This window comes from Triticum aestivum, chromosome 2D (assembly GCF_018294505.1).
Source record: "Triticum aestivum cultivar Chinese Spring chromosome 2D, IWGSC CS RefSeq v2.1, whole genome shotgun sequence".
In the NCBI taxonomy this organism is placed as follows: Eukaryota; Viridiplantae; Streptophyta; class Magnoliopsida; order Poales; family Poaceae; genus Triticum; species Triticum aestivum.
Window position 1 is genome coordinate 153139576 of NC_057799.1, and position 18002 is coordinate 153157577.

At 43.6% G+C, this 18002-nt stretch overlaps 2 non-coding genes across 2 annotated transcripts; both read left to right on the top strand.

Moving 5' to 3' along the window:
• The first annotated feature begins 603 nt into the window (after positions 1–603).
• Positions 604–677, top strand: TRNAM-CAU (transfer RNA methionine (anticodon CAU)). Its single transcript has one exon. It is a non-coding gene; the product is annotated as a tRNA-Met (tRNA).
• Positions 678–807: 130 nt separating this feature from the next.
• On the top strand, positions 808–881 carry TRNAN-GUU (transfer RNA asparagine (anticodon GUU)). The gene has a single exon. It is a non-coding gene; the product is annotated as a tRNA-Asn (tRNA).
• Positions 882–18002: the final 17121 nt, after the last annotated feature.

The following is an 18002-nucleotide window of genomic DNA, read 5'->3' on the forward strand; positions in this document are numbered from 1 at the left end:
TTAGTGTAAGAAAAATAAATCAATAATATAAGTATTGTATCAAACCAATTCATATTTTATTTTTTGCATTATATATACTGTATACCAACTTTTCTATGGCAAAAACTCATCAAAGAAAACCATAGAGCCATCAAAGTAAGCACACAACGCAAAGAAAATAGAATCTGTCAAAACAGAACAGTGTGTAGCAATCTGATTTGTTCGAATACTTCTGGAACTTCAAAAATTCTAAAAAATCAGGACGGCCTGGGTAATTTGTATATTAATCTACTGCAAAAACAATTGGTATTTTATCACGCTCCAACAAGCGCTATCGTTTTATGCCCCTAGCTAGGCATAATATTTCAACGATGCTCACACAACAGATAATAATTCAAACACAAAGTGAGCATCATTACACATGTGACAAACACATTTAGCAATGACGAGATTTATTGCATTTTAGTACTCGAAAGGATGGAGAATTCAATACTAAACTGCCCGAATCAACCTGAATCAAAAAATGATTTCTCGAATTTTAGTATAGAAAGCAGATCGAAAACCCCTATTTAATTAGTTCTTTCGAGTCACTCACTGAAGAGGGAAAGAAAGATCAGGGGAAGAAGCGGGGTAGAGGAATTGGTCAACTCATCAGGCTCATGACCTGAAGACTGCAGGTTCGAATCCTGTCCCCGCCTTATCACACATCAGACAGATACCCAGGATCCGAGTCCTGATCACCTATTTTTTAATCCCTATTGTTTTGGAAAGTGTTGCTGTGTCAAATCAAGATTATGTGGGTGTTCAGCTTATTAAGCAATTAGTTCGTCCTCAATAGCTCAGTTCGGTAGAGCGATCGGCTGTTAACTGATTGGTCGTAGGTTCGAATCCTGCTTGGGGAGATTTGATTCATTCTTTAATGTAAGAATAAAGAATGGAATTAAAGGGCTTGCTTTGACCCTTAGGAGTAGAGTAGGTAACCCGTTTGCTACCCTTATTTCCATTTCACGGCAGGGGGTGGCCACTATTTTCCGTGCTAGATGTGTTATTCTCAAGATGAGTGTTTATTCACTTGTCATTGCACGAGAGTACGACAAAGGTATTAGGGATGCCCAATCCTGAAATGAAAAAGAAATTTACTTTCACTACAAAAAAAATACACTTCCGTGATGATACGTGCTTGTCACAGTAGGTCACGTTTTCTGTCATGCATGTACATCCATGACAAATTTATGACGGAATGAAGATAGTCATACCTGTGCTGTCGTAGAAGTGTTCCATGACATTACCAAAATTATCATCATGGAAGTGTCCACTTCCATGACAATAAATCGCGCGTCACAGAAGTGCTTTCATCAAGGGTGACCGACACGTGGCATCCACCGTAACGGAACGCCGTTAAGCTATCGGGGTCCGGTTTTGGATCCGATAACCCATTAACAGCCCGGACCAATGAGGATTTTCCACGTGTAAAATCATCATTGGCCGGAGGAAACACGTGTTGCCTCACCGTTGGGACAGATGTCGTCCACTCATTGGACAGGAGGCGCCTATGATAGGTCGACACGTGGCACGGCCCAATAGTGGCCCATTCTGGTGAAAAAGGCCGGCCTAGTAAAAATTAGCAGGCCGGCCCATATAAGGCCTACTTGTGTCAGGTCCATTTAAGCCCACGGCCCATATGAGATGTGCCAATTCGGCCCGTCAACGGCCCATTAAAGATTTGACACCATTGCAGCCCATCGTCAGTTCGAGCCCGTTAACAGCCCGCTATATATTTGGGCTCAATATCGGCCCGATGAGATTTCATCCTGTTAACGACCCATTCAGTGGATGGGCCAACTTTCACGATGTACATCTTTCGGCCTTTTAGCGACCCATTTAAATGTTGGGCTAATTTTCGGCCCGGTGTGTCTTTCAGCCTGTTGACGGCCCATAAATCAGTTGGGCCATTTGTAGTCGGACCTGAGTTTCGGCCTTTTAGCGACCCATTTAAGTGTTGGGCCAATTTCCGGCCCGGTGTGTCTTTCAACCTGGTGACGGCACATATATCTGTTGGGCCATTTGTAGTTGGACCTGAGTTTTGGTCTTTTAGCGACCCATTTAAGTGTTGGGCCAATTCTCGGCCCTGTGTGCCTTTCAGCCTGTTAACGGACCATAAATGAGTTGGGCCATTTGTAGTCGGACCTAAGTTTTGGCCTTTTAACGGCCCATGCCCTTCATGGTCCAATACCATCCCGGTTTCTCTTTCGGCCTGCTAAAGGCCCACAACACAGTTGGGCCATTTACAATACGACCTGACTTTCAGCCTCTTAGCGGCCCATGCTCTTCATGGTCCAATACAAGCCCGCTGTCTCTTTCGGCCTGCTAAAGGCCCACAGTATAGTTGGTCCATAGGTAGCCCAAACTTAATAACGGCCTGTTAACGGCCCGTGAAATCAATTGGGCCCACCTGTTGCCCGCTTGTTAACGACTCAGGAGTTAAGAGGGCCGACCATTAACTTTCGGCCTGGTAACGGCCCATTAACTTAATGGGCCCACTAAAGTTCGTACATGTCTTTAGGGCAAATTAGATAATTTGAGCCCATTACGACGAGCAATTATGCACATGACCAAAACCGATCAAGCAAAGGTATGGCATACAGGAAAAAACGTTGCACATCCAGCATATTACAGGAAATTACATCCACTGGGCAATCAAAGATTGATGCCAGTGCAAATAAATGAATAGAACCTAACGATCTACAACGTCACAATCTGCAACCTCAGCACGGATGACACCCATAAGCATGTGGGCAAGTTCTTGCTGCTTTGCTACACTGTCTCTAAAAACATTGATCAGTTGTTGTGTCGCATGACTCTGCACCTCTGATTCCTCCACCATTTCCATCATTCTTTCACCCATTAATTGGTTCACAAACATACTTTTTTTCTGTTGCATTCGAGACAAAGGATACTGAACAGATTCAGATGGCGATTTTGGCAGGCTTGTATTATTGATAGTGGAGAGTGTCTCGACCACTGCATCATAACATAAATTAGGAGGGGAACCAAACAGATTAATCATGAGTTATTGGCATATTACCTGGCCTAGATTTATTGGAAAGAAACAATGGGGTTGCCTTGCTGTTTTCAGAGTTTGTCTTCTTACCTTCAGCAGCCTACACCAAATTAAGACACTAGCATTGCTATCATTGGCCAAGTCTGATATAGGAAAGCAACATTGGCACAACGAATGTTTGGGCAACTAGCTAACACCAAATTAACACAATATGGCACAGCTATCATCAGCCAGGTAAGGTAATACGAAAGCAACATTGACACAATGAATGAATGGGCAACCAGAGCAGCACTACAATTCAGTAATGTGCATGATACGAGATAGTACACTCATGTAGCTCAGTATGCAAAACTACCAGGCAGTTTTCTTTACAAAAATCAACATTGGCGCCTTTAACATTTTGCTACAACTAATTTTCGATCAGATAAAGGTTGGATTCACGCCGATTAACAAAATACATGCTGATGTAAAAATATAGTGATATACAACAGGTACTTACATCAGCATTGGAGCACAGAGAATTCCCGCAAGATATTTTCCTCGAATACAATCCCAATGAAGGAAGTCTTCTATCATTTAACCTTATTTTCTAAAAGAGAGATGGGTAAGAAACATGTAGAAAATATGATCAAAATGCTATAAAATTTCATGATGCGAGGATACACACACGCTTCTTAGAATGGAGTTGACATTCTTTTGCTGGACTGGAGCGGACTAGTTCTTTGGCCACTGGAATCTGCTTATTATCAGTGGGAGTTCGGTTTCTCTGTGCTGGAGCAGTATCTATGAAAAATGGAGTTGGTTTATTATCTCATGGCGTTTGGATCTTTTGCAAAGACCTGGTTTGTAACCCTGCAGATTGTAACATAGCCGTCTTCCCCTTGCATGCCTTATATAGAAGAATGGTGCTTCAATTATAAAACATGCTACAACAGAGATGGAATAGGTACTGAAGAATAGAAAGGCATGACATATTGACATGTATTTCCTCCATCCGGAAATAAATGGATGGGTCTAGGCGTATTTCAGTTCTAGATATATCCAGTTTTATCCATTTCTGCGACATGTAATCCGGACGGAGGGAGTAGGATGTAAGAGCTAGGGATACGACAGGACAACACAGTAAAAAAACACTAAAAACCCACTGCAGAACCAAAGTAATCAAACCCACTAATATGAGATGGTACACTCATGCAACTCAGGATGCAAAACTACCAGGTAGTTTTCCTTACAAAAATCAACATTGTGGCCTTTAATCATACATTTTGCTACAACTAAATTTAGATCAGATAAAGGTTGGATTCACATCGATTAACAAAATACATGCTGATGTAAAAATATAGTGACATAGAACAGGTACTTACATCTGCATTGGAGCACAGAGAATTCCTGCAAAAATCTTTCCTCACAGACGATACCAGTGCAGAAATTCTTCTATCTGTTAAGCTTATTTTCTAAAAGAGAGATGGGTAAGAAACATGTAGAAAATTTCATGATGCAAGGATATGCACACGCTTCTTAGAATGGAGTTGACATATTTTTGCTGGACTGGAGCGGACTAGTTCTTTGGCCACTGGAATCTGCTTATTATCAGTAGGAGTTGGGTTTCTCTGTGCTGGAGCAGTATCTATAAAAACTGGAGTTGGTTTATTATCTCCTGGCGTTTGGATCTTTTGCAAAGTCCTGGTTTGTAACCCTTCAGATTCTAACATAGTCGTCTACCCCTTGCATGCCTTGTATAGAAGAATGGTGCTTCAATTATAAAACATGCTACGGCAGAGAGATGGAATAGGTACTCAAGAATAGAAAAGCATGACATATTGACATGTATTCCCTCCATCCGGAAAAAATGGATGGGTCTAGGCATATTTCAGTTTTAGATACATCCTTTTTTATCCATTTCGGCAACATGTAATCCGGCCGGAGGGAGTATGGTGTAAGAGCTAGGGATACGACAGGACAACACAGTAAAAAAACACTAGTTGAATGTAAAACTGTATGCTAGCGGAATACATACAGAAAAAACTAAGGCAACATACACGTGTATGATTGGGAAACTAAGATGGCATTGCAACAGAGCACTAGAACATCACTTCAATGTGAAAAAACATGGTATGTTAGACAGATGAAGTACATACTGATGAATAAGAATGCATAAGATATTCAGAAGCATGATGTCCAAATTAAGCAGATGGCATTGCGATAGAGTAGAATGACAGTACTTGAATTTGAAAACATGTTATCATGAAGGGAATAGGTATTGAAAAACAGGAAGGCATGACATATTTACATGCATGATCAGCATGCTAAGCACATGGCATTGCAACAGAGTAGATACACTCCAGGACATTATATGCATGTGGTACCCATATCACGGGCCAAGTTAGAGCAAGGACCTTGTGGGGTGAAGAGGATTCAACATCTTTCTGCAAGTCTTCTGAAGAACTGCCTTTACATGTTCCATCATATTGGGTATCATTGACATCAAGTTTATTGGCCTTTACATTGCTCCGTGAGGTTCTTGTGGATATATCAGTCTGTGCAATTATATCTGACATGCATGGAAGACAACTAGTAGTTAGATTTATGTAATGAGTGCCTATAGGAGACGACATAAATAGTAGGACTGGGATTAACTAGCAGCAACAGATCTCAAAAACTAAAGGGAGAACACAGATGAAAGCTACAGAATATGTATCGTTTGTACTCGAGATTAACTAGATGGCACACAAAAGTATTAAAGAACAACATAGGTAATACTAGAAGTGGTATAATACTATAATCACCAACCTGTGGGATAGCATTGGCTGATGGATGATAACTATGGAACAACGTTACCTAAAGAACAAGTATCTTAGCTGAACTATGGAACAGCGTTAACTCCTGAACAAGACCCGTAAGAGATTAGCATGAATATACAGTGAAATGTGATAATCTATTTTCCATGCTTAGATGAATAACAAAGCCATAAATGTTGCACACAAGTAAGATGAGGGTACAACCTATCTGGCCGCCATCCATAGGAGTGAGCAACATGTGCTGACTTGTCGATGGCCCTGCAGTTGTTGTAGCTCCCTTCTGGTGTATGCTTCCCTTGTTGGAGCAGTTGCGGTGAGTCGGAAGATGGTGTGGCTGAAGATGCAGATAACGCATAATGTTAAGAACGACACATCTCTTTGATCTGAAGAAATACACTAAGAGATCAACAGCAAGGTACGAGAGTGGTCACACGTCTGTTGACTAAAGACTAAATTGGGGTCACACGATTTTATTTTATTTTGGTACTATCCGATCTATGCCGGATGGCTTGATGGCCGTCTTGTGCCTCCCGGCTGACACTGTTAGGAATCTTCCCCGAAGAGCCAGCGACCAATGGCAGAGCAGCCTGCCTCCGCCGTCCGTGGCCCCGGCCAAAACCCCGCTCCCCGCCCCACCGCACTGCCATGGTTGCACCGCCCCCAGGCCAATCCACAAAGACTCCCCATCATCCAGATCCGGCGGCGGCAGTACTTTCAACCCACGCAACTCTAAGATAGCCATCTAAGCACTTCTTCCGCGGCGAACTTGCGGCCCCGCACCCTTACGTTAGACACCAGCCAACCGACAGCCTAGGAGCTCCGCTGCCTCGAGGGGTGCTGCTTCCCATTGCACTACAAAAAAAATACACTTCCGTGATGATACGTGTTTGTCACAGTAGGTCACGTTTTCTGTCATGCATGTACATCCATGACAAATTTATGACAGAATCAAGATAGTCATACCTGTGCTGTCGTAGAAGTGTTCCATGACATTACCAAAATTATCAACACAGAAGTGTCCACTTCCATGACGATAAATCGCACGTCACAGAAGTGCTTTCCTCAAGGGTAACCGACATGTGGCATCCACCGTAACGGAACGCCGTTAAGCTATCGGGTCCGGTTTTGGATCCGATAACCCGTTAACAACCCCGACCAATGGGGATTTTCCACGTGTAAAATCATCATTGGCTGGAGGAAACACATGTCGGCTCACCGTTGGGACAGATGTCATCGACTCATTGGACCCAAAGCACCTATGATACGTCGACACGTGGCATGGCCCAACAGAGGCCCATATAGGTTAAAAAGATCGGCCCAGTCAAAGTCCCGTAGTACTTACTCAGGTACTAGTGGGCCAGCCCAATAATGGCCTGCTTAATAAAGGCCCATTTACTGCCCGAAGCCAGATCTGGCCCATTAATTGTTCGTTGAATATTTGGGCCCATTTACGGCCCGAAGCTAGATCTGGCCCATTAATTGTTCGCCGAATATTTGGGCCCAATTACAGCCCAGTGACTTTCGGCCTGTTAGAGGCCCGATGTAGACATGTGCCCATTCAGCTCGGTGTGACTTCCGGCCTGGGAATGGCCCGTGCTACCCATGGGCCATATATGGTCCGACGGGACATCGGGCCCACTAACGGCCCGTGATAAAGGTGGCAACAGTTAAGCCCAACCTGACTTTGGGCCTGTTAAAGGCCTGTCGCATAATTCGGCCTGTTGATGTCTGTACTAAGCTTTCGGCCTCTTAAAGGCCCATGATATCAGTGGACCAACTAAGGCCCGAGATATGTTTCGTCCTGGTAACTGCCCGTGATATAGCTGGGCCCAAAAAGGCCAGGTCTACATTTCAGCCTGCTGAAGGCCCGTCGACGACTAGTGAAAATTGAGGCCCAATATGCATTTCGGCCTGCTAAAGGCCCATGGTTTCATCTGGGCTGTAACAGGCCAGTACAATATTCAGCCTGTTAATGGCCCAACGCTACCTGGGCCAAACTAAGTGCTAGGTCCACAAAAGGCCCAACTAAAATATAGGCCGGTGTAAGTTGTGGGCCTCGCGCAAAGTGTGAAGGCCCCAATGATTCGGGCCCAAGAAAGATGTAGGCCGGCCCAATTGTGGCCCGCTAAACACCAGGCCCGTTAGAGGATAAAGTTTCGGCCCGGTCGACTACATCTGATTTTTTTCAGATAGCGAATGATGGCAGTAACTAGTAGGAATTAAGAACAAACCTACTCTATACAATAAAGAAATGACGGCATAGTGACTAAGAATAAACCTACACTATACAATAAAGGATTTACGATATATTACATCCACTGGGCATCGAAGTTCGTCACCAGTGATCATAACGCGCAATGAAGAAGCAGATTACAAAAACTGGGCACCATTGCAGCGTAACAAAATAATACTGACCGAGACCACTTCCAAGACAGTTCCAGAAAGGTTAGCCTTGCACGGGAACTGCTGCGCAAGCTGCTGAGCAAGGCTATGAGACCGGCCTAGCATGTCGGTCATAGCTTCCAGGTGTAGCTGTTTAGCAATGAGGTTCTCATTGGTGTTCTTCGCAATCTTTCTTAGAGATAGGACCTCAAGTCGAAGTTGAGTTGCAGAATGCCTTTCTGCTAGAACTTGGGACTGAAGAAGTCGAACTGATTCAGACAAGTAATTCTGTGAGCTTGTCTGACTGCTAGTCTCAAGTAACTTGAACACTGCATCAAGACAAGACTTTGGGGTTGTCTTGCTATCTTCAAGATGTTTTGCCTTCTTTGCTGTAATATATGTTGGGTTTGTCTCACAGCCTTCAGCAAACTTGTGCATGCCATCAGCATATCACCCTGAAACAAAGCAGAGAGATGACATGTTTTGCACATGTATAAACAAAGATGATAACTGTGCTGTCAATTCCATCCAATTTCAAATTAGAAAATAAAGAGTAAGTTCAAAATATCAATAGCATAATTTGGCGTTGTTCATAGTGCGGGGAGCTTCACCACACTACTGGATTACCATGTCAACATAACAAGCATAGATGAAGGGCAAAGAAAATCATTGTATCTATTTTGGTTAATGTGCATGCATGGCATGTTGTTCATATCATCAGCCACATCAGTAAGATAAAACAGGAGATGACAAGGTGCAAACGTGGGCTGCTTCACCACACACTGGATTATAGATACACAAAAACAAGCATACATATAGGGAGTATTGAGTAATGTGCATGGTATGAATAACAATTTGGTTTTACAAGTAAAACTTAGAACTTACGGTTCTTGCGAACATGTATTTTGCTAGAAACAACAAACTAAACAACAGTAAACGATAGGGAGTATGAGCAAATTAAACAGCGGTTGAGGATAAAGGCTTTAGAAGGACTGACTTACATTAACAGTTAACACCGGCTTTATAATGCCCTTCTCCATGTCAAGGGAAGGATAACTCAAGAATTTCAGCACAGAATCTTCTTCATAAGCATTGCCTGTACTCTACATTTTGTAGAGAGTAATTATAGATATGATAATACTGGAAGGGATAGAGGATAATGAAGATAAGATGCAGATTGATGCTACATAATCAACGACCAATCCCTGGAAGTACAAGCATTACAGGACAAAATGTATTGACAAGAGCAATGGGCTACACTTCTGCACTGGCATTGTCTGTGTATTCTACTTTTTGGTAAGATTAAATATAGATCTGATCTTTTTTAGTAAATGGTGGGCGAGGGAGATAAGATGCAGAATGCTACACAATGAACCAATCCCTCTTCCCATAATACAAGAGTGTTTGGAACACTGGTGTACTATAGAAAACGTTCTTATATTATGGGACGGAGGGAGTAGCTGTTAATGTAAGTACAGTGATAGACGCTTACAAGAGGACTGTAGAGCTAAACCTCTTCAAAAGCATTGGGTTGATTCTAAATTTATGTAAGAGTCCATACGGATCTTATAATGTCCACAAAATGGACGATAACGAGGCTAACATGTGCAGTGATGCTACATAATCAAACAGCTATGAAAGTAAGTATGGTCATACAGGGCAAGAGGTACTCACAAGAGCAATGCTATGTGCAGTATAGTTGCGAGATTCTGTGGTCCCTTGAGAATGAATGTTCTTCTGCTAACAGTTTTCGTACAACTGAGACGTTAAGGCAAATGCAGAAATGTAGTTCAAATTGTGATGTGATATCATAGATAGTACCTTACGCTGCAGCCGAGACCAATGTGTAACAAGATTATTCCAGTCACCGTTGGATAAATGTAGCACCGGAGACTTTACAGAAATTTCGTTTAGAGGCTTGCCATCGAAGTGCGCTTGCCTCAGGTAGGAACGATACTTCATCAACGAGTGCTTGAAAAGCGCAACCAACCCTTGCTCGTCTTCACAATCCAGTTTGGTCCTCACCTATTTAAAAGAATGAAATCTTGTGTCCTCTGTCAGCAAAAACATATGTAGTAATGACCATGAATAACATTAGTACATTACTTACGCGTAAGTTGCGGAGGAAGACTGGAAATTGTTCTGTGTCTGCGGTATAATCTTTCCATGAAGGAAAGATGCGCACAAAGTTCCTGACAACAATATAAGCTTTGTCTTCAAAACTAGGAAGAGATGGAACATGGGTCCTATTTGCTGCAATTGGGGCTCTCTCTGGTTCGAAAAGGGATTTGACAACTGGATTTGGTGTACTCTTTGCTGGAATGGGGGTTTTGCATCGTAGAGCTGGTGCTATGTCAACTGGCATAATCATAATGTTTGCTACAGTTGGGGTCTGCTGAGTTGGGGCATCAGAAATGACCAGTGTAGTAGGGCTAGAGTCTGCTAGAGTTGGGGTGTTTTGTGGGTCAGGTGATATTACAACTACACCTAATGGGCTATTTGATTTATCAGGTGCCACTACCTTTTCCAAATACTTTGCTTGTGCTCCTCCACGATCAGCAATCGCCCTCTTCCTTTTGAACGTCTGATACACAAGAACATCAATTGAATGGATAAATATGGTATGATGACAGATGGAATATGTACTGAAAATGGATAGGCGGGGTGTATTCACATACACGATGTGTAAACTAAGCTAATGGCAGTTCAACAAAGTAGAAGCAATGCAAAGCATCAGTAGCAAGATATGTGCGACAAATATAACCTTGGAAAGTTAGAGCAAGCACCTTGATGGGTGAATAAGATAGGGCATCTTCCCCTGACTCCTCCACTAGGGAGCTACATTGACTTAGGTCTCCCTTTAGCTCAGAATCACTGTTAGGGTCATATTCTGAGCATGAATCTGTAGGTGGAGAGCGTTTGCATTGCATTGCATCCAGACTTAATTTCAGTCCATTAATGCCAAGTTTGACAGCCATGGCATTGTTCTGCTTTATTCTTTTCATGCGCTCAAGCTCATAATCATTATGATGTTGTTCAGAATCTGAGATTCATGAAAACATAAAAAGTAGTCAGATTATCTATGGAATGCATTGCAGATTCAACTCGAAGAGTGTCTCCCTATAAACCCCTGCATATGCAAAGTTCACCCCCAAACCGTGCTGACCAGACCACACACAGAAATACAAACCCCTTATGTCTCTATAACAGGTAGACACACAATTCAAAACTGAAGTAGGAACATTAGAATCATATGAAATTCGTATTTGAACAAATAAACTAAGGTATTATGAGTGGCATAATGTTTAGCTTCAAGGGTGGAGTGTTGGTAGTGCGACACAAAGCAAGTAGGCAGATTGTATTCCATGTAAAAGATCGAAGCCTATGTAAAAGCTGGAAATGACACTTTCTTTCTATACAATGCAGTGTTCCTTGCCCACACATGATGGAAGAGATCACATAGAGAAATACTATTCACTCATGTCTACGGTTGCAGTATTTAGAAACAGGGTGGTCCACCCTAAAATAATATTGACAAAAAATATGACAAGGCAAGCATAGATGTAGTGAATCAATCATTTACTTGTGAGCTTACTAGGACAAGTATGCAGAATTGTAACTGCAGTAAGAGACCGTCCAAAATCCGAATCAAGAAGTTTGTCTAGCACTTATTGTTTGCAACTAATCGACGCGAATAATTGGATATTATATCGAATGAGTAAGAAAGACAAGTAAAATTGTCAACAAACCTGGCTTGCAGTAGTAATCTGGGTCAATGTCACTACGACCAACAATCCAAAATGACTACTGTCTGTTCCTAGGGCTGGAATTTTGAAAACACTGTGAACTTTACAGGTACTAAAGATTACCGAAATACATCTGAACCATTAAGTGTAGGTAGCACTGAGCACACAACAAACCCTAATGATAGTCCTGCCTAATGAGTAATGAATCAATTAGAAAATGGGTGATGAGGAGTGGCTGCTGAGTTTTGAGGACTTATCTCAGGATAAATCGGGTTGGCTTAGTGGGTGCTGCACGCCTGAGCCTTGAACAAACTGGGAAGGTAGGCATGGCGGCGCGCCCGGGCAGCGGTGACACTGTTGGGCGAGCGGCTCCTGACCTCCTGTTAGTCCGGCGTCTCCTCCTAGAGTCATGCCATCTGGGGACGGCAAGTCGCCGGCGAGGCAAGTGGCTGGGGGCGAGTAGAGATCGGAAGAGCGCAGCAGAACAGAGGGGAATCGGGGCCTGGGACGACCCAAAATCCCAGGGTGGGCCGGCCCACCGCGGGCACCCTGTAGAGATACACACCCGAGCGACGAACATGCATTTTTGAAACTAATTTAGGAACATTTAGCTGACCAATAAAACGAATCTGTTTTAATAATATCAGATTCGTATTTGAACAACTAAGCTTGTTTAGCTTGATGGGTCGAGCAGTGCTATTATGACACGAAGCACGTATTCTGATCGTATAGTGATCATAAAAGGGGGAAACCCGAGAAATGATATTTAGTAGCCATTGTTTGCTTTGAACTAAGAACTAAATTCTAAGAGCTGAAAACAAAGTAGAGTAACCAAGTTAAGATCTATTTTCTGGTTGAGATCAAAAAGTTGAGGAGATATGAAGTACCACCTCTCTTGCGGCGCCGTGTAGGCATCGGGGGTGCGATGGCTGTCGGTGGCGTTGAAGCAGATCTGCGATGGTAGACGGGTGCATCGGGGGATAAGTCCCGTTGTGGTGGAAGAGAAGGTCGTGTGAGTGGCCCCGGCAAAGAGGACGACGGCGCCGATGAAGCGAGAGGACGTGATGCAAGGCTCTTGGTCCGTCGCCGTGGATGAGAAACGTCCATCTCTAGCAGTGGACGACGCGGTCCTGGTAGGCGCTCCGGCATGGTGGAGGACGGTGGCGATGGATGTGGTGGAGGACGGCGGCGATGGATGGGGTGGCGGACGGAGGCTGGTGTGGGGATGGTGTTCTAGCGCGGACGGTGTATGCATGGGAAAATGGAGGGAGAGGTACGGGGAACCATGTTTTTGGGACACGCCTGTCTGAAATATGGGGAAGTTACGAACTTAGCCCCCGTTTAAAATTTGGACGTCTCGTCGGTTGGGGATACGACGGTAATCTCGCATCTCGCCAATATTTGCCCAGAGTGATTTCGGGCGAGGAGAGGGTGGTTGGCGCCCATGGTTGGCGCCCAAGGTGTATGAACAGGGCTGACAGGTAGGGCCATTGTGTCACGTCTGAGTGAAGTTACAAACCTGCCCCTATTGAAAATATTTGCCTACATCGATTTCGACCGAGTCGAGTTTGTTTTGCCGCCCACAGTGTATGAATGGGGAAATGGAGGGAGAAACAAAGGTCTTTCGGACGAGCTTGAATCAAATGTGTTTTGCCGCCCATGTTTGGCGCCCACCGTGTCGGAATGGGCTCAGAGGTGGTCGTGTCACGTCTAATTGAAGTTACTATCCTACCCCTATTTAGAGCAGTGGAAATCGGGCCGATGGATTGTCTGTGTAATGGGTAGACAGTAATGTCCATCTCCCAAACACTTGGCTTCGGGCAGCCGACATGGGAGTGGACATTTTGCCGCTTCTTTCAAATTTTGGGACAATAAGCATCCACGTTTACCCTGGCAACTAAATTCGAATCCATTTTGTATTCCTATACGAATCTTTATAAATCATTCTATGTGTTTTTATATATCTTCAAAAGGACGACAAAGATGTATTCCACTATCATATATGAATATGGTTTACAAATGCCGATACTCAAATTCAGAAGCTAGAATCCAGTTTAAGGTGAATTCGAATATTTGGAACACTTCATGTCCAACTCAAATGACACACGCAGCATAATGTGTACTCCCATTTAGATATGTACACAAGCGATGCATCAAGATTCAAATACCGAGTCAATCAACCAAGAATGTACAGAACTAACAAACATATAAACACTTATAGAGTATATGGATCAATAATATCAACTAACATACATAAGCCAGGCCGTTGTACTTTTCTTTGCTACAACAACATCCTTTTTTTAGCCAAGCTACTACAGCATCTTGGCCCTTTCCGATGCGTGCCACTTATGGTCCATCTATACTACTATTATTGCTGAATGCACATTCAGCCCGATTGGCATATTTGTAGGTGTAGCACAGCAATTTAATGTCTCCGAGTCTTATAAATTAATACAGACTTGTGCTCAAATAAAATTACAAACCAAAAAACAAAAAAACAAAAAACAATTATTACATGATCTCTAAAACAAATGGTTTGATTGATTACATGAACAAACAACACAAAGGTTATTCAACGATGGAAATAACATTCCACCTATGATTTACCAAGTGTGAATTTAATTTCCTTTTTTCCTTCAAGACCTTAACAATGTGGTCAGTCTCAGCTTGCTTTGTTTTGAAATCCACCAAATATTTAATGGTTGTCTTGAGTACTGCTACTGATTGTGCTGTTTGCTTCCTCAACATGTCAACTTCATCTCTAAGTGCAGAAGCAGAATCTCTTTCTACCACTAGTTTAGCCTCTAGAGCATCAGCAGTTGGCAATTCATAATGCACGATTGGGCCGGTGCCACTGCTGTGGGATGATACAACGTCCATGGGGACCTCGCTCTTTGATCTTGGGCTAACCTGTTTTGCCATTAAAGTTCTGATTGGATTCAGAAAAGTTGAAGTTAGCAAAAGATCTCAACTCGGAGTTATAACAGCAAACCAGTTAAACAAACAAGGAATTAAAGAGTTTCAATTCGATGCTGAAAAGTAGTTATTAACATCATTGTAACCCGTTGCTGCAGCAGCAAAGCAGTTAAACAAACAAGTAGCTATTTAAGTTCATGCAAATAGGCAATTCTTAACAGTAAGTATCAAACACATAGATAGGCGCAGTCTATAATAGGATTAACAGGCTGTGGCATTATGTAATCAGTAGCAAACTAAATTAAGCCAAGCAACGTAATTGAACAATTTTGCAATAAGTGGCTAACTAAAATTCCGAGAAGCAGGTAACTGAACTTATGCTAGTTCTTTGTACAGGCACACTGCAACTTATTTTTCGCTTACAAGGTTGTAGGAAGGAGTCCATGGCATCAATTGCTTGGATACGCAGTCCCAATACTTCTTTCTTCCCACACTGCATTGGTAAGTTGAATGGTTAATCTGGTAAGATGGTGCGTCCTTGATATGTTATATGAGGACGTGTAGTCAGACTAGTTGTAGCCACACACATCACACTGGCTTTTACTATATGTTTCATGCGATTACTTTTGGCATATCGAGATCTAAGCAATCTACGATAGGATGCAAAGACTGGCATCCTTCACATTATTGGCGAACTTAGTTCATAGAAACAAGCAATTCAACCATTCTGTGGGTAAATCAAAAGCGCCACTGGAATATTTTCACTACCCCTATCATACACGCAAAAAGGTGTAACGCCACCATAGGGGCTGGTACGGGCGGCCGCCTCGGGTGGCTCGAAAGTGTGCACCTAGTTTGAGTCGTCCAGGTTGGCCCAGACTAGTTTTGTTCGTCCCAACGCACGAGCAGGCAATGTAAAAAATAAATAAAAATGTTTCAATTTGGATAGGCCAATAACATAAGTGCAAGGCAGGCCCTATAGCAGGCTCACGGCCCAAACGAGCGCCTCCCATATCGATCGACAACAGGAAAAATCCCAATTCATCCGCTCCAGCCTCCAGTCTGGTTTGCTCCTAACGTAGCCGCCGCTGGACAGACCGACACAGCACTTCCTCGCGCCCTCGTTGGAGGGCGGTCGCCGGGCTTCAAGCGAACGTAAGGACAAGAAGATGAAGATCCAACCCTGGGTGTAGGCTATGTGGGAGGCAGCGGCGACAGCACGGGCATGCGTCGAGCTTGTGCAAACGGACAGTTGCAGCCTGCAAGAGTAGCATGCGCAACGAGCAGGTACATCACATCCCTGATTATATCTAATTCAACTCTTCAATTTCTGGCCAATAGTTAAACCTGACGGTGTTGTAAAACTGTTTGTATGTAGGGAATCTATGAGAAAATGAAACCAATTTCTAGTTATTTTATAACTCCCCCAATCAATACTGAACTGACTGAATCTGATGTATCTAATCAAGTTTCCGGTGCAAACATCCAAGCTCATGTTGTTCTTGAGCCTGAAGTGTCTAATGAACAGACTGCTAATGAAGGATTTGATCCGAACATTTTACATGCTCCTGGTGATGAACATATAGTGTCTAATGAGGCATCTAATGCAAGCATTTTGCAAGCTCCTATTAAAGGATTTAGTGTCTAATGATGATCTGCTATGTTGAGAGAGACATAGAGATTTGCAGGCATTGATGACAAGCAAATTATAGTGCATTTTCATGGCTTGAGGAAACGTCGAGGCCATCTACCAGAAAGTCCCTGTATCATCACAACATAGCATAAATACTTTTCTAATCTGTTGTTTGAAACTATTGGCATACTTATGCAGGATAGATATATTGATATGCAGTTTGCGCACTGGTTATAGGTGCAATTACACTTCGATATTTTCAGCCAGAGAACGAATAATTCAAGCAGGTACAGACCATGTTTGTAGTCCTTGTACACCATGTTGCATTTTGTGTTTTTGGTGCTTGCATCATTTAGTGTTTGTAATCTGAACTACTTTGCATCATTAGCTGGTTTTCAAAGTGCATGTAGCTTCACATTTCTCAAGTTATGTTGATTTCCGGAGTGCAAGTGCCTTCTTTTTTTAAGTTAAATGTTCGTCCCTGGTAACTTAAATTCGTGGATCCACCACTGCACACAAATCATACACGAATGCCAGTACGAATTAAATGACATGCAGGGACTTACGCTAGCTCGTTGTACAGGCTCACTTCAGCTCTGCTTGCGCTTGGGATGTTCCATGTACAAGTCCATGTTACCGCTTGCTTGGATGTGCAGGCCTTGTGCTCCTTGCATCCCCCTCTGCATTTTTGACACGGCGAATGGCTGATCAAATAAGAGGAATCGACCTTGCTATTGTACCGGAGGACAGATACTTACAAGGTTATACGGGTGTGTAGGATGTGTACCAGATCCCGTAGCGCCGTCATGCTTCGCTAAAAATGGATTTGCTTGTTTCAGATGATATCTCCAGAAGAAATAAGAGGTAAAGTCAGAGTTGGATAGGCGTATAAGCTAAGAGAGTAGTGAAAGGATATCCAAACATTGTCGAAACAGTGCACAAGGGAGTGATGTGTATACCTAGTTCGGGCCGGCGTTTGGGCATGCTCGCCTAGCTAGAGTGCGGGTCACTTCAGAGCCGTTGAGGGTGATGCGCTGGCATTGGCTGGCCGCGCACGGATGCAAATCTTGAGTGGCGGTGGAGCGCTATGATGCGGTGGACGAGACCGTTGGTGAAGCCCTAGCGGCCTCGGGGGGCGGAGGCACGACGATGTGCTCGGTGAAGTAGCCCCAGTGAGCTGGGAGACGGCGTCGGTGAAGCGCACCTGATGCGGTGGAAGTCGGTGTTTGTGAGGCACGTCGGTTGCGGCGGCCGACGTTGTCGGTGGACCACCCGGTGCGGTGGACGAAGGCGTAGATGAGGTAGCTCCGGTGCGGTGGTGAAGCGCGACCATCGTCTTCATCGTCGTCATCTGGCACAGAGGTGGGGAAAGAGACGAGACGAGGGGCAATTCAAACTTTGCTTGGGTTGGCGACAAATTAGGGATTTGAGCAACCTGGGCGCGGAAGGGGACGGTGGAGAAGGGAGATTTTGCAGGGCTGGAATTG